The sequence below is a fragment of the Alosa pseudoharengus genome, unplaced genomic scaffold (genome assembly GCF_046254945.1).
Source record: "Alosa pseudoharengus isolate Yale_2024_CS ecotype anadromous, Long Island Sound unplaced genomic scaffold, YU_APseudo_1.1 YU_APseudo_1.1_scf_12, whole genome shotgun sequence".
Classification (NCBI taxonomy): Eukaryota; Metazoa; Chordata; class Actinopteri; order Clupeiformes; family Clupeidae; genus Alosa; species Alosa pseudoharengus.
Window position 1 is genome coordinate 30,703,251 of NW_027468587.1, and position 19,113 is coordinate 30,722,363.

The following is a 19,113-nucleotide window of genomic DNA, read 5'->3' on the forward strand; positions in this document are numbered from 1 at the left end:
ACACACACACACACACACACACACACACACACACACACACACACTCATACACAAACACAAATACCACCCCCTCCCTTCCCAAAGAAAAATAATGAGCCTCCTGTTTATCTACCTGGAGACCTCAATGTCAACTCCTCAACTCAGCAGTTGGAAGCATGACTTGGCCTACATCTGACTTATTATTCATTATGGCAGTGCCTATTAAGGCTGAGATGCACTACATAAAGGGAGTCCTGAGAGAGACGTTGGGGGGGTGGGGGGGTTGCTGATGTTTTTGCATTATGGGTGTGCGTGAGTTTATGTGTGTTGCTGCACAGGAGGAAGGGTCAGCAAGTTCATGCAAAGTGGAGGGATGATGAAGTCAAGTTAGTGATTTAGACATGGACCTTGAAAAATGGCATAGTATGTTATAATGATGTCATTTCAGTTCATTTGTTTTTCACTGACGATAAAAGAAAAATAATCTTTTACTCTCACTAAGTGCTCTCTAAGGGAGATGACAGTAAGGGAGATCTAAGGGAGATTAAATTGTATTATCATTTACTATGTCACAAACTTACAATGAAACTTTCTTCCTACATAACAACACCACTCGTGAAAACAAATAAAGGTGAAGATAATAATACTGTCATTCCTTCCAGAGAGGAAGTCAGAGAGGTGTTTGTGGCACGTCTGCAGGCGCTGTGTGATCTAGGTCGGCGTTTTGCTGTTTGCTTGTTTGTGTTTGCTGCATGCAGCAGGGCTCGTTCGGTTAGCTCTCTGCCTGTGAGCTGCAGCGCTGTACCACGCACGGTAAACAAACACAGTTGTGTACGTACACACAGGCGACAATGCCGCCACTGCTGTGCACGAGACTGCGAGTGTGTTTTCTTCAAGCTGTAAGGCCCAGGGTGCAGGTTTGAGACAACAAATTGGGGAAGGGGGTGGTAGTAGTGATGGGTGTCGGAGCGTCGGAGCGATAGGTGTGTGTGTGTGTGTGGGGGGGGGGGGGGGGGTTAAGGGGGGATGGAAAGAGGGGTGGAATGCAGCGTGGGTGAGGCCGATGTAATCTCTCATGCCAGCAAAGGCGTTGGCGTGAGAGAGAGAGAGAGAGAGAGGCACTGCCTCTCTGATGTGTGGTCTCTCTTAGTACTTCACCATTCCTGACGTACCCCGACGCACAGTAAACAGGGAGTGCAACTGCGTGTCTCAACCCCCCCCACACACACACACACACACTCTCAGATTGCATCTGCGGTGCGAGGGAGAGATGCCGCGCTTGGAATCTAGGCCATCAGCCTCGCCGAGCCTCGCTCTGTCTTCTCTGAGGTGCGGGAACCGCATGCCGAATTCTCACCTGGTTCATCCTGCCCCTCACCAACACACAGAGCAGTACACGTCTTACACACCACACATGAAGGCGTTCGGCTCAGTCTCCTGCATACTGTAACATATAGAACAGTCGCTGCATTACGATATACTGTGTGTGTTGCTTTTACAGATTCTAAGAAAACACACATTGGAATTGTAGCCTTGTCATTTATAATTTTCTGCTTCTGAAATATGAAATGTTTTTTAGATAGTTATACAATTTCATTAAATGTAGTTTGTGTGTTAAAGAAGGGTGTCCTTAAAGCATTGGAATATATTTTAGCAAATAAGACAAAATTACTATAATTCTTAAAGCATTATTTTTTACACTTTTTTTTTGGCCGGAACGTATTTTTAGTTATTGAAGAGAACAGCAAAAACATAGCATTCCACAATCATTTAACAACAATGAATCTTTTAGCTTGTTTATATATTTCTCTCTCTCTCTCTCTTTCTAGAGCACTGAGTGCAGACCAAAATCGGCAGTGAGAAGGGAATGTCAGTGTGATAATAAATTCTGTAATTTGGTTCTCTTTCTCAGGGATTACTGTCATCTGCCTGCTGCCTGCCAGTACCTCTTGCCATTTCTAGGCTTGTGTTTGTACCTTGAAATATTTGCCAAATGGATTTGGTGGCTGTAATTAAATTCATCCCACCTTCCTGTGGTCTAGCAGGCCAGAAGCAAGCGCTTGTTGTAAACAGGAGGTTTTTGGTAGTGGACTTTTGGTGATTTTTGGTGAGAGGACAGAAAAAAAAAAAAAGCAGTTGTTACCCACAACAAAATGTGCTTGCTACCTGTTCCATATGAACTTGAATTTCCTGATCTAAAAATAAGTGTTGGACAGAACAATACAGGCTGTATGAGTTGTGCCCAAACCTGAATGGCAGACTGCAGACACTGTATTTGCAATAATCACTACAGGCTTGATATTTTAAAGGAAATGAGAGTGAGAGAGAGATAGAGATAGAGAGAGAGAATGTTTAAAACTTGAGGGTAGGAATAGAAACCTATTGTGCCGTTATATGGCCATGTCTGTCCTATCTCTATTAATTGATGCAAGTGATCGGGTTGGATGAAGACAACAGATTGATTGTGTTTAAGAAGGCAACAGGAAAAGATGGAAATATTTCAATGTTGAGCTTTGTGTTTATCATATGTGTTTTTTTTAATTATTATTTCCCAGAGGTATGTATCAGATTTTTTTCCACCCAAAGAGGCCACAGGAAAGTCTAAATAAACAAAATGTAATTTCAATAGCCATTAGGTTGCAGACAGACAGAAGCAAACAGGCAAACACGCCTGGCTGGGGAGTGTAATTGACTGCACAAATGTGAGTTTCTTAAGGGAGGGTGGAGAATAGAGGGCCTGTGTGCACGGGTAAAGGCTCTGTTTAGCTCTGTCACAGCTAATGGGATAGACACGCACTCATTTAAGCAAGCGCAGGTGAAAGCAAATGTGCCATAAGTACGCGTTTGAAGAAGGGTACAAGTCGACTTCAAAAAAAAAGAAAAAAAAAATGTTTGCATTACCATTTTGACATTTGACATGTTTGACAAATTGTATGCATTACCATTTTGACATTTGAATTCTGAAGGAGCGTCTTTTAAAAGATGTGCTCCCTACAGCTGTAGTGCCACCATTTTAAAGTGGAATGCAATGCAAAAAAAATATGTTAATTAAAAAAGTCATCGCTTCGTTCGTAGAAGATGCGTGTAGCAGTAGTTCAAATAATGTGTTTGATGGCGCAACTACCATACTGCTGTTGCCAATTTGTATCATATCTGATGTACAAATTTCAATTAGGATTCATATTTGGCATGATTCTTAGTCTCCAAGGTCTAATGCCCAAGTGAATAAGCAGAATATGAAACACATCAACACCTTGCGACTTTTATGGGTTTTGATTTATGTCAGCTCTGTCTTCCCTGGAAAGCCAAGTGCTTTCTCACTCATTCAGCATGTTGTCCCAAATAAAGATCAATCACATGTCAGAACAGATCAAGTTCTGAAAGGAAAACAGTTTGCTTAGCTGACAGCAACAAGCAACAGGCAGGACACACACAAAAGCCATACCCTAGATCTCATTGCCTCCTGAGAAATCATTGTTCATGGCACTCCAAACTGGAAACCCTAATAAGTAGGGGGGGGGTCTCACCTCTCAGCCCAAAGAGTCACCCCCCTTTCCATAATTACCCTGAGTTCACAAGTGCTTCCCAGTTGCAGTCTCGGTGACATAATTCATTATTGTTTGCCAAAAGAAATCATTTTAAATGTTTGAAGTGCTCCTTCAAGCAGAATAGCTATTAAAGGGCCCATATGCACCAGCTTAAGTGTTAAACGGTTTGTGGAAGTCAACTGGGGAGACGGGGTGTGGGGTGGGGTGGGGTGGGGGCGGAGAGACTATAAACATAAATTATGGCTAATATACTGCACCAGTGGTTTTTTAAAAAATGAAAAATTACTGACACAGGGAAAAAACCCACACAGTCTCTTCCGCTGCTGCGGTGTCGACTCCTTCTTCTGCTGCTGCTGCTGCTGCTTCTACATAACACTCCTAATCGGCACCCGGAGGAACGGAGCGTAACTGGCGACATGAATTCACTTTGACAACTCTGATGGGTTACCTTGTTATTCATGCCCGGCTACACGGCTCGCAGTGTCTTGAGCGTTGATTTTGATTCGTCAAGATATTTGTAAGCACCGCTGCGTAGCGCATATTTGAGATGGATCACTTTGCGCATGCCGTACGAAAGTGTGGATTCCCTCATCTGAGGGAAATATGAAAATTGAATGTTTGAGGATTTCTGGGTGAACTGAATATACAAAGCTCACAAGTAACTTTTTTAAAGCCCTACTGAAATGATTTGATCAAAAAAGCATACAGGTAGATAATAGATAAGCAGATTTTTTTTAAACATATTGACATGGATTTAAATGGTGCTGACAAGCACTTTGCAAAGAATAGGACTTTTCATCGGCAGACAATGCATGCCTTTTTGGGTAAATCATTCAAAATGAGGTTGTCTATGCATTCACCACGACACCAAAGGTTCGCAGCCCGGCACAGCAGTCGGATTATAGTGAGCCTAAAGAAAGACGTGGCCTAATAGCCTCTCCCTGTGGTGGGGTCGTCTTTGTGGAGGTTTTGTGGACATTGTTTGATGGGACTGGCTATTACCATACACAAGGCATTCATCACGTTTGGTCTGCTCTTTGCGTATCTCCTTTTTAGCCGAACAGCAGGAATTATTAGGGGCTTAGCGCTCGGAGGGCCCCTGAGTGGCCGGGGTGGTGTAAGCCGCTTCACTTCTCTTCTCTTCTCCTCGAGGCCGAGCCAGCAGCAGCAGCAGCACATCGCCGTCCAGAGGAGAGAGCGGAGCGCCAGTCAGATTCCAGACTACACGCACGCACACACATGTACACACACACGCACACACACACACACACACACACACACACACTCATACACACACACACGTACACACACATATGTACACACACACACATATGTGCACACACACACTCATACACACACACGCACACACACACACACACACATGCATGCACACGCACATATGTGCACACACTCACACATATACAGTACACATTCACGCTCATGCACACACACACACACACACACACACACACACACACACACACACACACACACCATTGAAGACAAGCCACTATTGTTATCACAGCCACTCTGATTAACCTAATCTTTAGCTCTTAGTTTTATGCCATCAATATGAAATCAATTTCTTTTTGTCAAAAAATTTGTTTTCAGAAAAAGCAGAGGGAGAGGATGGAGGGCAGGGGGGGGTCTGTCTGCACTACACAACCTGCTTCTCATTTCCAGAGTCTATTCAGAGTCAGAGATGAATCGGCCGACAATGTTTGAAATTCCAGACAAGATTATTATTTGGGACCATGGTGAATGGAGAGTGGAGAATGGTGTGGGAGAGGGCTTCTGGGGGTGAGGAGGTGTTGTTGGTGGTGCTGGACGGGTGGAGGAGTGTGTGGGTGGTGAGGTGGGGGAAGGTCCACAGGGGGAGTCCTCACGACAGGGAGAGCACCACACCTCTCTGTCCCCGGCTCTCCGCGATTTGTGAGCGTGTGAAATCCGTGGCACCTTTCCTGTTTCTCTCTCCTGTTCCCTCTCTCTCTCTTTCCCTCTATCTCTCTTTCCCTCTCTCTCGCTCTCCCTCTCTCCCTCCCTGGCTGAACCCGTGCCATATCTGTGATGGACTGAGGCAACGAAAGGCAAAGGCAGCCAGGGATGAATACGGCTTAATCTTTGCACAGGCCACATGTGTGCGCATGATAACATGGATGCTTTCTTCCCCGTGCAGCGTTATTCAAAGCCGACTGCCAGGTTGCTGCTCGTGACAACCGTGTTTCTCTGCTGATATTTCAGCTCGTACCAGAAAAGAACTAGTGCACTTTAGGAGGGGGTTAATGCATGTTTTTGGAAATCTTTGCCGCAAAAAAAGGGGGGGAAAAACTGAATTACCCCCCAATGCCACATTTCGAACGACAGATACAGACGTCTTAGAGATGTAGACAATATTTTGAAAGCGGCCCTTAAATGGATCTCTCCATTTTGACGTTTGTGATGTTTGATTTCTTAAGGCTCTCGCCCTTCTTCTTCTCTCTTGTGATGGCTTGTTTGTGCTGTCTGTTGATGACAGTGTTGCAGTGTGCATCACTTTTATGGTCTTTTATTGCAGTCACGCAGAGAGGACTCGCTCTATCCCCTGGGCCAGCGTGGGAGGTTTGATGGAGACTCACACAGTATCTGACGACGCTCACACACTCAAACTGAATCTACATAGTTCTGTTTCCCCTCAACGACCAGAAAGTGAGAATATCGACTCCTTTTTTTAATACAGGGCTATATAAGCTGTGACAGTCATTCTTAAGCCTCTGATTATCAGTGATCTCAGTGGAACAGCACTGCCCACAGCTTGGATGGATCCCAGGTAGAGCTGGTGTTGTTTGAGAAGCACACCAGCGTCTACAGTATCAGTGTTTGGTCCTCCATTGACTACACTGCAGACAGCTCTCCTCACCTCCTCCGTCAAGCTCAGTAAAATCACAGGAGCTGTCTCATCATGACCACACAGACAATCAGAGCTATTATTATTATTATTATTATTATTATTATTGAAGAGGATCAAAATGTAGTGCTACAAAAATCTACAAAAGCATATGAAAAGCCAATTCCAAATTACCAGTTATATCCCAGTGAGACCATGTTAAATTAAAATCACTGCAAGTTTAGCTTAACTTACTCTCCAAAACACACGTGCAGACAATACACACACACACACACACACACACACACACGCACACATACAAACAAATTACAGGTTCAGAGCTAATTCATGAAAAGCAGACCGTACAAGGGATCATCTCATCACAAAATCCTTTCATTAGCTCAATAGCATGCTCGACTTCAGAAAAAAAAAAAAAAAGAAAAAAAAACATTGTAGAGAGCTTGTGGTGAAAACATAACAGCATGTGGTGTTTGTGTGATAAAAAAAACCCCATCTATGCCTCTGTAGAGTTCTGTAGTGGCTCAGCAAGACACAACTGCAATGTCAAGACATACCTCTAATTGAAAAGTTAATTAACTTTTTGAAGCCATCAGCTGTCACTTAGGTAGATCAGATACATGCACCGTCCCCTGAGAGCAACTTTATTTCCTCTCCTAATAGCCAGGGACCCTCCGTTTTGCTGCGCTCAGACATTTGGCCAATGAATGTACCTTTTACGGAGCATTGTTTAATCAAAGCTAAATTAAGAGGACTGTATGTAGAATTTAATTTCACATGCAAATTATTTTTTGGAAAATGGGGTGCAACTGTGACAATAACACTTTCCATTAGCCCGGCTGCACCTCCTCCACCCCTGTCTCCCGTCACCTCCTCCCCCTCTTCATGCGGTTGGAACTTCACCCTCTCATAAAGAGTTGCTCTGAAGTTTTTTGGCATCAAAACAAAATAAAAAAATGTAAACGTGTACCAACTAATGCAAACCTTTCCAGGGATTTCTCTCAATGCTTTGCAGTTCTGTTGAACAAGACATTTTGTATATATGGTGATGACTTTCAACGAGAGGTGATGCAACTAAACAAAGTTGTTGTTGTTGAAAAAAGCTGAGTGTGGTTTCGAGTGATTAGTTGTGAGTCTTACAGGCCGTTGTAGTTAAATCAGAGTATTGATTGACCTCTGTCTCCATCTGTTTATTTTATCTAAAGAGTGAAAATAATTACATTTGCAGAAAAAATCCTATCACTTGTTGTTTTGATTGCACTAGGAAAACCAGACTTTCCTTTAAATTTGTATCCCCTGTCAGGAAAAAAAGACTTTAATTTTCCATCAAACACTTTTCCTCCTCTTATGTGTCTTTCATCCTCCTTTCTCCCCAGTGTATGTGTGTGTGTGTGTGTGTGTGTGTGTGTGTGTGTGTGTGTGTGTGTGTGTGTGTGTGAGTGTGTGTGTGTGTGTGTGTGTGTGTGCTGCTGTTGCTGAACGTCATCTGTTCCTCCTGCGGTTCGATTGTCACAGACGCTGCCAGGTGTTTAGTACTCTACCTTGCCCTGTACATCTCCGGCTTGTGCTAGAGGTCAGCACCGTCTTAATTGATTCCTTTTGTACTTACATTTCTTATTAGAGCGGCAAAGTTCTCCATGGGAACGCGTAATTGGTCCTCTCCTGTGACTGGTTAGGTAGAAACAGGCAGAGGAAGTAGCGCCGTCTCTATCAGAGTCCAGAGGGACCGCCAGACAAATCACCTGCTTTTTTCCCCCTTTCTTCTTCCAACACTTAACGATGGCTAATTTAACTGTTTTATTTCTGTCTCTGAGAGATATAACTAAGTCGGTCATGTTTGCACAAATGCAGACCAGTGAAATGTTCCTGTGCTCTCCCAATGCATGTAGAGGAAATAACCAACGTACATATTAGAACTAACCACATAACTGCACATTTTAACAAACTAGTTAAAAATAGAAAGATTCTTACTCACTTTGTAGTATAAATACTCCTTATTCTCAGTAGTTAAGAGTTATATGTCCAATCATATATCTGCTTGCATGCTCCTTTGGTCCCTGTGTTCTCGTCTGACTAATGGATGATGGCTTGCAACCACAGTTGCTGACTTAGGTTCAAAAGCACTTTTTGCAAAGCCTGATTGTAGCGCTTGCATGACTATACTCTAAATGCACTCATTTTCCTTTCAACATATTTTCATTTGTGTGCCTTTGTGCTTTATTCTTACAGCAGTCCGACACTACAGAAAGTGAGAACCCTCATGTTGTCGTAATAACAGTATGAACCTCGTCATCAGAACCTGCTCCCCATGTTCATCCTTGTTGTTAATGACTCACCACTTGCTATTACAAATGAGAATGTGTGTATGTATTTTTGAGTTTCATGATTGTAGTGGGATTTTTTCCCTCAACCCACCCACAACTAACGTGAAGTCGTTCGCTATTTCCGTTCCACTTGTCAGATCACTCCACAAACAGAGCAGTAATGTAGAGTATGAATGCTGTGGAACGGAGCAAGCTGTATTAAAACTTTGTTGTCACCTAAATGTGCTCACAAAAGTGACACAGTTATTGCCGATATCACTGACTCATATTTATTGTCACTTTATTTACACATGGGTTTAACTAGTAAGAGGAGGAAATAAGACGTTTTGCTTTAAAAAAAAAAAAAAAAAACATAAGTTAGCGAAGGTTCCAGAGTGCTACCCTCTAAATCCCTGAGTTTTGTGGAGAATTTACTTTTATGTGTCATATTATTGTATGTATGTCAGGGGAGGTCAGCAGTTTGCCCTTTGATTTAAAAGGAAAAACATTTCTCTTAATATGCTATGGTACAAATATGTTACCTATCATTCTTATCCTATATATATTATACCTATATATTTCTGTTTTATTTAGACTATCCTTCAAATTAAATGTATATACTGTTATGTTGCATACATGCATAATATTATTTGCTAAATGTAATTATTTACTGCCATATATTGTTTATTTTCCATACATTTATATTATTTATTATTACAGAGCCATTTAAAAGAAAAACACATTGATAGGAAATCTCAGATTTCCCCTAAATTTTGGGGCCCGTTTCTCAGTGGTAGACCTCAAGGTTGGTTTCTGTTTTTTTCGGGTATTCCCTGTCAAATCTCCAATGCCCTGATCAAAGATAAGTGGTACAGCAAGTTTAACCTTTACAGTTTTATTTCTCAGGTTCACTTCTCTGTAGCCTCTAAGCACTTATTAGATGTGCATTTTCCTATGTTGATATATTTTAATAACGGCTGTGGCTAATCTCAGTGCTTCTCCTACACTGGTTTTCAGTCGGGCTACTGATCTGCATATAGTCTTTGATGAGCTGCTGATAACTTTACTCCTCCCTACCCTTGAACTCTGAGCCATGAGTGCTGAACAGTGTGTTCATCTTTGGCCCCGTAATTGCAGGTGGTGCTTTGTATAGCAGCACTGGGCTGCCTCCTCAAGTGTGTGTGTGTGTGTGTGTGTGTGTGTGTGTGTGTGTGTGTGTGTGTGTGTGTCTAAGTGTCTGTTCTGTGTGTGTGTATTTCCTCCTTGTGATGCACTGGCAAAGAACATGTGCAGGGAACAAACGGTAAGCTTTTGTGTCGACCCATTCCGCTCTTGGCAAAATGTGCAAAGAATTTTTTCGGAATTTCAGATTTTTTTTTTTGTCGGTGCCGCGTGACAGTGTCCAGTCCTGGTAGCACGGAGGGGCTCGCTTTGGGCACTCTGGGAAGTGCCAGGCAAGCCTCGCATGCTTCCCCCGCTCCCTGCCCGAGCTCCATCACCGTGCAGAGCAGAGATACGCCGGGGAGGCGGACGCAGGGTCTTATCGACGTCAATCCAGATGAACAGAGAGAAACACTCCCAAATCACACAGGCACACACACACACACACACACACACACACACACACACACACACACACACACACACACACATGCACACACATACTGGGCCCACTTTCTTCATATCTGGGCAACATTAGCCATCTTTAGCTGTGACAGACCTGAGGCAAAAGGGTGAGGTGTGTTGGGGAGGGGGGCTGTTTAGGAAACAGGCTCCGCTACTGCCAAGGTGCTCAGAATTTGCCACATTTCTAAGAGCTGGTGGGCCCGTGGGCTTGCTGGCCTGTGGAGACTTAACCCAAACCCCTTCCCCCCCCCCCCCCCCCCCACACACACACACAAACACACACACACACAAACAAACACAAACACACACACACACGCCCCGTGGGAATCTCGGCCATCCAGAGCGCTTGGCATCCCATTCCCAGCCCACCACCCCAACCCCCCCAACCAACCCAACATATCCCAGAGCAGTGGAGGGCTATGATATGATTTCAGCAAAGGCTATTTCTGTCATGCACAATTTGAATGGGATAAAAGGGAATGCGTTAGCTCGAGGTGCTGTGCAGAGCCTGTGCCGAGCTGGGCTCTGGTTAGTCTCTGAGCTTCCTTCACACTATCTGCGACCCGCCACACCCCCACCCCCCGCTCTCTCACGCACACACACACACACACACACACACACACACAGACTCCCTCCTCTTCCTCTCAATACCTCAGCATGCCCACCCCACCCAGACACACACACACACACACACACACACACACACAGACTCCCTCCTCTTCCTCTCAATACCTCAGCATGCCCACCCCACCCAGACACACACACACACACACACACACACAAACACACACATTCTGTCACTGGAGAATGAGTCAACAATAATGCTGTGAGTCCCCTTCATATGCTGTATCTGTGTCAACCACTGTGATATTGAGACAGATTACTCACCCTCTTGGGTACTTAGTCCAAGGTCAGTTTAGATGTCAGTTTTTTTAAGAGTTTAAGAGTTTGACTTTTGATGACACTACATTTAGTAGATAAACACATATATTTTATGCCTTATGTATAATTTCATTGAATAATGGTTGATAGCCGTATAATATTTTTGTCATACAGCAAAAAAGAAAAAAATATATATATATATTTTATGTCATTAAAAAAGAATATTAGCAATACAGTAATTATTATTAACTAAAGAAAAGTAAAAAAAAAATAAAATAGACATTTTTCATTATCTATTTATTAATGTTTATTTATTATTGCTTAAATATTTTCAGTAAAGGGTCTTATCTATACATAAAAGGTATCACACTAAAGCAATCTTTTCTCAAAGCTCCATTTGTTCAAACATGATGAAAGATTAATGTCATTCTTAATTTAGACGCATCATACATTTTGTTCTCCTTATTCATTTTCATCCTGGCCACTTTTTTCCACCACCCATCCCTAACCGCTTTTGATTAATACGTAGCGGAAGCATTTCTGAAAGAGATGTATACCATAATTCATCTGCAAAATAATCAAATCATTACCGGCTAATGACAGGCGGATGACAAATGATAGGGTGGGAGGCTCAGGCAGCCAGTCTTCCCCCATTGAAGCGCAAGGCCCCAGCGCCGCAACGCAACGCACCACGCCACGCCGCGCCGCGCCGCATACTCCGAAGATGCGCTCCCCCACCTGTCAGTGGAAGCAGCCGGTAATTGTGCTGTGACTCCACCACTCAGATGCACTGCAGCGCTGTGTCCGCTCACACTCACACTCACACTCACACCACCACACTGCTGTTAATGAAGTCATCTGAGGTGGCGGCAATTACTGACTTCTGTCAGCATGACCAGGGGCAAGTGGTTTGGGGTGGGGTGGGGTGGAGGGGGTGGGGTGGGTGGGGGTGGCTGCTCCTTACCGCCTTTGATTCTCTGTCTCTTCAGTGAGAGCAATACGACTAGCTGGTGGCAGTGTGGGTATAAAAAAGGGTCTCTTACTAATGCCACACAAGAATGAATGGTTATTTCACATCTGAAAAAAACATCCCATATTGCTCATGTTTCTTGGACAGCATTAGAATCTTAAAGTCTGCCGTACAGTATATGTAGGATTATTACCAAAACGTTTACATAATTCACTTTAGAGCACATTGTGCAACAGCGTATGTATTGTAAATGCTATGATTAGTAATTCCTTCATGGACTTTCTGGCAGAAGAAAACATTCAGAGTTGCAAATGGAAAACCTAAAATTATGTAAGCACAGGAAATTTCTAAGTGACCCCAAACTTTTGACAGGTAGTGTATATATTTTAAATACCTTTCTTATTTGAGTGATTAATTAGTTGTATATTTTTCGCCGACACATTTTGATGGCCTTGATGAGATTGACACATACAAATGGGAGGTCACTATGAAAGCCACTTTCCCCGCCCCTCAAAGTTAAGTCTTGATTGGATTTCACTTAGGTGTACTCTGGTGCATGCATGTGTTGCCATGGTTGCACCATGCATTTCAGCTCTATATAATTATGTTTTTGTTTTTTCAAACACATTCCATGAATCTTCAACAAATCAACAAAGGAGAAATTATGTTCTAGAGTCTTCTTTGAGAGTGTTTTAGAAGTGGGAGGGGGGACATTTCTGCTGTATTTAAAAGGGAAATTTGTGTATGATCTCGTCTGTCAACACACATGCTGGCAAAGAGGGTGGTCTGTAGTTTTAAAAAGGCATGGAATGTGGAATTTACCTGTGGTCTGTACATTCCAGCTATCTAGAGAGTGATAGTTATCTGGCATTATACAAATATCTCAGGTTTCCCAAAATGACTTTTGAACTGAAGTAACTGAAGTCGAAGTAAGCACAAGACTTAATAAAGTCATTCAAATGTTCCCCATAGTTACCATCTGAATCATTGCCTGCTTCAATTTATGGACATTAGATATCACACAATAACATATTCTTTGCATTTTGACCTTTGCATATTGTCTGCACCGTTGCAGCCTTACCATAGCTGTGACCAGTACTCCCCTCAGTCTATCACCAATGTATGGAGATCAAAATAGCACCTACTCCCACCCTCAACAAACAAGTCGTCTTAAACCTCACGCGTCATGTGAAAGTCATGTAATCAGGATGTATCATGCTGCATTACCAACCAGCCCACAGATAACTGACACTTCTGATATTACACTTACACAGAGAGCGTCACAGATCAGTACTGTGTGCTCTTACATTAATCAGGCCAGCCAGGCACAACAGAGCTCCACTCACAATGGGCTTCCTTATCAGACATGTCGTCGCATGAGTTTGGATCGGCCTAATCACATCAGTTTAATTAAGCAAAAGTAATAGGCTCTGCAAATATGATGTCTCGCTGTGAATCCAAACACTACAGAAGCATGTCAACAGCAGAGAGCGAGAGCAGAGCTTTATGTGCAGTCAGAGGCCTGTGGTTTCGTACAGCCATCGGCCTTAGGATGTGTGTGTGTGTGTGTGTGTGTGTGTGTCTGTGTGTGTGTGTGTGTGTGTGTGTGTGTGTCTGAGCAGTCAGTTTGAGTGTGTGTGTGTGTGTGTGTGTGTGTGTGTCTGAACAGTCAGTTTGAGTGTGTGTGTGTGTGTGTGTGTGTGTGAGAGAGAGAGAGAGAGAGAGCAAGAGAGAGAGAGTGAGAGAGGAAGAGAAAGAAAGAGAGAGAGATTGGATTGCCCTTTAGTCTTCGAATACATGTGTGTTTCTATGTACGCGTGTGTGTATTGGGGGAGGCGGGTGAGCTGTCGGTTCAAGAGTCTTCAAATACATCTTATTTTGTGTGTGAGTGAGTGTGTGTGTGCGTTTGTGTGAGTGTGAAGTTAAGTCTAACAGTTTATATAAGATTTGTGTAAATTGGTCTCAGTACACCTAGCAATTAAGAGGATCCCAATCCATAACTCTGCCTGTCACCTCTTATTTAAGGACACAGCCTCCGAACCTGGAATTTCCCCATTATTCTTGAAGTCAATGACTTATTCCAAAGCGCACACTCACTAGTCTGCACAGAGAGGGCAGGCCCATGACTCATTAGACTCTTGATAGGTGAAATAGTGTCTCCCTTGTTACCTCCGATAAAGACCATTATGGGCAACAGTGAGATCAAGCAGTGAATGAACCCCACTGTGGGTAGGGTTCCACACCAACATGAAGCAGCACAGATCAGAGTTGCATGGAGCCATTCTTTCACACAATAAATTCTAACCACAATAACAGTATAATAAAACACATTCTGTGTATAGACCAGACGGCTGACGTTTTGCTTTGGGCATCTTTTTTAGACAAATTATCCTCTGTAGTAAGAGTGGTCTATAATTAACGTGTGCCCACTTGATGAGAATGCAGTAATGTTATTTCTCTGTAGTCTTTAGTTGTTAGAATTAATTTTAGGTTGTTTGATGTGTTTAGATTTTTTTTCCTTTCTTTGCCAAAGTGCAGAACATTGATAGTTATGAATATGCAGTGACAGGTTCTTCAGACCACAACGTAGACTGTAATCATGCAGAGCTTCTCTCCAACTAATATGAGCATCATCAGAATGCTTATTTGCGCAATTACCTCCTAGACTGTAATATTAGACAAAAATCATAGCATAATAAACACACACACACACACACACACACAACTAAGAGCACTGAATTGCAGAATTGTAGGTATGAAGAGTATAATTCACAGACATTTACAAACACAAGTCCTCAGATTCTGCATTCTAACAAGCAAATAACCTTGGCCTATTTTGTATATTCATAAAGGTCTTCACTTGAAATGTCTTGGTTGCGGCATGTGCTCAACTGAATTATTTAGCTTTTTCCTTAAATATGCTCTGTTCAAGAATATAGCCTACCTTACAGTCAGGAAGTTGACTATAAGAACAAAACTATACTTTGAAACTGTTAAAAGGCTAAATTGCCTCACTGGCCATATAGTGTCACATAAGTGTGACAGTCCCATTTATCCTATGAGCTACTGTACGTCTGTGCAGTAGGCTACTCACTGTCTGTCTCACGTGTCCCCCTTGTGGTCACTTTGGGAATAAGCCAAAGCACCGTTATAATGACTCACCGTCCACATACATCCATGGCTGACGGGGATGGAGACGGGATGTTACTTATTGCGCAAGTCGGATGTGAACTTTATAGGACTACAGAAACAATAAAGCATAAAGCAACTTCACTGAACTTCCCCGTTATCTCTGAACTAGAAGTCTAAGTGTCGTAGTTAAATTAAGCGGTGATTCATATCGATACAGCAGAAAAGGGTACATATGATGATATATGAAACTACCATACCTTTCTTGCGGTGTTTGAAAAACCACACCTAAGCCAGTTTTCTGAGAAACACTCATGATCTGGCAGTTACAAAAAACGTAGTGCTAATGGCACACTTGACAGCAGTTTCTTCACAAAAGCAGAGAAGTCTGTGCCCATTTAATAAGCAATAGCCATCAAAACTATCCCCAGCGCGTAACATGGACTCCATAGTGGCCTCTGTTGTCTGAGTAATTTTCAGTTATTTATGCGTCAGTTTTATAGTTTTAAAAACACCGTGTCTTGTTTTTACTGGATGGTTGATTTAAGAAATGTCTTTAATATTTGCATGCCCCCCATATCCTCAGCTGAGCAACATGACGTGTGAGTTAAATCCTGTTCACCTACATTGGCGCAGAGTTGCTCTCCATCTGCTCGCCATCTTTATGGGTATACAGGTTGTCAATCACGCACAGAGAGGCTGAGAGTCATGCCTCACTCCATCCAGAAGCTCGAACGGACATCCCAAAGACAAACCTCAGAATATTGCACTTGAATGTTATGTTTAATGCCTACAAATGAAGCATTCCGTGACAGCTGGCACAGACTATAAACTGATGAAATTGTTTGCATTTCTGCAGGGTAAAAATCAAGTCATATATAGACTATTTTCCGGTCCCCTTGCCAATGCAGAGATGGACAAACAAACATATCTCTCCAAATTGACTCTGTCCATTGTATTCTTCCCTGGGTAACTTTGTAATCGTGATCTTTTGTGTCAGTTCTAGTTTCTTTAGTAATTACAGGGTGGTTGTGAATTTGTAACTTTTGAACGACCTGTAACCCTTTTAAAATACCCCATATTCACGTTGACCTGAAACATTGTCAGAAGGGGACATGTATTTTACAGTGTGCTACAGAAAGAAAAGAATGTAGAAATTCTGAAGCGTTTGGCTTTCAGACGATTCGGATATTTTCCCCGTTCCAACTGTGACCCATTCTGCTAAAAGACATGTTCACGACAGATTTGAAACTGCAACGGTTGCGCATTTTAACAAGTTAGACTACTTTGAAATAGCCGACGTAGCCTAAATACAATGCATCCTTAATTTTATTTTTTAAGGAATACAATTTCTATTTAATCCAGGGGTAAGAATTGCTCTGGAAACACATTCTCTGGAAAACGTCCACAAACAAATTAGTTAAACCACCTAGAGATTCAACATAAAAAATATGAAATTGGGCTATGTGTCTGTCCTTCTGAAACACAGTGATGCTCTGTTCGTGATCTTTTTATAAACATGGTCTGTTGCCTCCATTGTATTTTTGTAATTTCGTGTGTTAGGCTATAGTTTTGAGGCAAACATTAGGCGTTAATTAAGCATCCGTCCTAATGAGACTGCAGCTGTGGCAAGGACTACACCGTCAATCGGGAACGCCTGCTTGTTGATTTTGTTCAGCTTTGTTCATAGTCTAAGATTTTATCCCACTCTTCAAAATTACACAATGTGGGCAAACCACGAACATTTGTTTTGTGAAAATTATTTTCACCACAATTCACCACTTAACCTATGTCTTGATTTGTAATTAATTGAGTCTTCAGTATCTAAGAAAATGGAGATGAATGTAGGCCCATGTTTCTGGTGTAGAATGTCAACAGACATCATCAGATGGTATGCTTGACGTTTTTATTTATATATAGGCCTATATATAGACTAATATAGCCTATATAAATTCTTCAAAAAGAAGCCTTGGCTAAGCACATTATATGGTCTTCTGGGGTTGACCAAAATGATGTGCTATTGCAGTTTATTTAAAGTTAAGTATGTCTTTAAAGAATTCAAGCCTGAATGCAATTTGTAATGATTCCACCCTTGTGTCATTATATGGCCAAATTATTAATAAAGAAAATCACGCGCAAATGCTTAATAAGAACAAAAAGTGATGTTACTAATGACAACTTTTCTTGTTCGTGTCTCTCCTTTTAAATTAAACCACTTTTCTGACATCTCAACATGTGGTGTGTAAATATGAGAATGGATGAGTGTGAACGCGCTCCTGACAGTCCACTTTCCCCCTCCTCTTATTGCGGCGCTCCCTAGAGAGCGCGCGGAAAGAGTAGCGCTGTTCAAAAATCAAAGTGGGGCAAGAGACAAGCTGCGCCACAGCTGGCAAATCATCTCGCGGAGCATCAGAGACGGGGAGGGGCGGTTCGTTTACCTGACACCCTCTCATACTGTAGAACCCTCCTCCTCGTGCCTCTATCCCCCGCTGCAGCCCACGTTGTTCGCAGTCGCATGCCATCCGTGCGCCCCGAAGTTATTAGTTGTGCAGACGGTTCGCATGTGACAGTGTTACCACCATCAATCGCAGGAGTTCTGTCATCTTTGGATCTCTCAAGGTGGGAAGAAGTTGAACAGAGTTTTTGCACTGTTGATGGAAAACAAGGTTTCTCGGTGACTGCTAACTTCGAAGGTACAGTTACATATTTTACATCTTGTTTTAAAGCTATTGACATGTGTGTTACACCTGCCGTGGGGTCGCATCAAAGCTATCTTTCTTCCATGCTTTACGCTTTTCTCATTGTCATGCTCGTTAAAAACATTGGACTATTCACACTTTTAAAACACCGGTGTTTTGTGTATTGTCACTCAAAAAGGTGTGTCACTTTCATTTCGGCGCGAGTGCGTCGTGCGAAGGGATGTTAACAGGCAATGTAAGTAAGCTTTTTTGCTTATTGTAGAGATTCATGGCCTTTTTTGTATTTTCCTCAAAAAAAAAATGTATATATAGTGAGATTACAGACAGAGTTAAAAATAAGTGCAATCTGTTTGGTCTTCTGTCAGTGAGAACTCAGTGAAAACATAGGCTACTTCACGCTCATGTTTGTAGTGAAAGCTACGAAGCAAGACCTTCGTATGAAGAAGAAAATGGTATATCAAAACCTTTTTAGTCTTTTTACAAAAATACCAGTGTAACCTAACGTGTGTGCATACACAAAATCCCGCAGACCATACAATGTCAAGGAAAAACTACAGATAGAGGTGTAGCCACTCGACTCTTTCAGTAATGCCATTAATAGAACGTCACATGTTTCTTATGATCGGCCTCAGATTGCTTTTCGAGCCATCCATATCTGCTAATTATCTTTAGGACTCACAACTCAGGGTATTGAGACACAAAGTAGGGGAAAGGCAACGCTGTCACAAAACTGGCAGTGCAAGATGTGTCCATGCAAGCATTGCTGATGTTTGATCCCTATCTTGAGGTCTGGTGGCAGTAGGGTTTTAAACACCTGGCTGAAAAAGTAAATACTATCAATTCAAGAGGCCAAATAGCTACATGGAATTGTATGGTTAAGACATGAAGTCACCTTTCTACTTGTCTTAGTCACTGGATTGTAGTTCTTTTTTTTGCAGAATGTATTTTCATTCTGTGTGAGCTCTGCAGGGTTGTGTAGATAGTATTGTTGAACTACATAACTATACATCCTAAGTACAGCTGTGTGGTTCTGAGTTTAATTTTTAGACAATAACTTTTAAGTGTTAGAAATGGGCAATTAAGCATGCATATTAGT

The 19,113-nt window shown here is 42.3% G+C and overlaps 2 protein-coding genes across 16 annotated transcripts in view; one reads left to right on the top strand and one right to left on the bottom strand.

Moving 5' to 3' along the window:
* septin7b (septin 7b) overlaps positions 1–19,113 on the bottom strand; it is a 407,282-nt gene that overhangs the window by 182,558 nt on the left and 205,611 nt on the right. The window lies entirely within an intron of this gene.
* The window catches only part of satb1b (SATB homeobox 1b), a 53,308-nt gene continuing 51,994 nt past the window's right edge, over positions 17,800–19,113 (top strand). For all 14 annotated transcript variants that reach the window (XM_076280787.1, XM_076280790.1, XM_076280792.1 and 11 more), the window contains exon 1: positions 17,800–18,011. The gene's annotated coding sequence lies outside the window, so the exon portion shown is untranslated. The remainder of the gene's footprint in view (positions 18,012–19,113) is intronic.